The sequence below is a fragment of the Brassica oleracea genome, chromosome C1 (genome assembly GCF_000695525.1).
Source record: "Brassica oleracea var. oleracea cultivar TO1000 chromosome C1, BOL, whole genome shotgun sequence".
In the NCBI taxonomy this organism is placed as follows: Eukaryota; Viridiplantae; Streptophyta; class Magnoliopsida; order Brassicales; family Brassicaceae; genus Brassica; species Brassica oleracea.
This window is the reverse complement of record NC_027748.1, coordinates 30,097,608-30,097,930: the sequence shown is the minus strand read 5'-3', so window position 1 is coordinate 30,097,930 and position 323 is coordinate 30,097,608.

The following is a 323-nucleotide window of genomic DNA, read 5'->3' as shown; positions in this document are numbered from 1 at the left end:
AAGGTTTGGTTTTTCTACCAATGATCCGGACTGGTCGTCCCTCCATAGTAAGGTTCTCTCTCAAGTTAGATGGTGGTTCAGGAACCACGTTGTCTTGATTCCTTATGCATTTTCGCAGCAAAGATACTTGGAACACGTTATGGAACTGAGCCATCGATGAGGGCAGCTCCAGTTTGTAGGCGACCTTTCCAATCCTCTCCAGGATCTTGTACGGCCCCATGTATCTTGGACTCAGCTTGGCATTCTTTGAGGATCGGTCCTTGCCTTTGTAGGTGACGGTTTTGAGATATACCATGTCTCCTACTTCGAACTCAAGGTCTTTT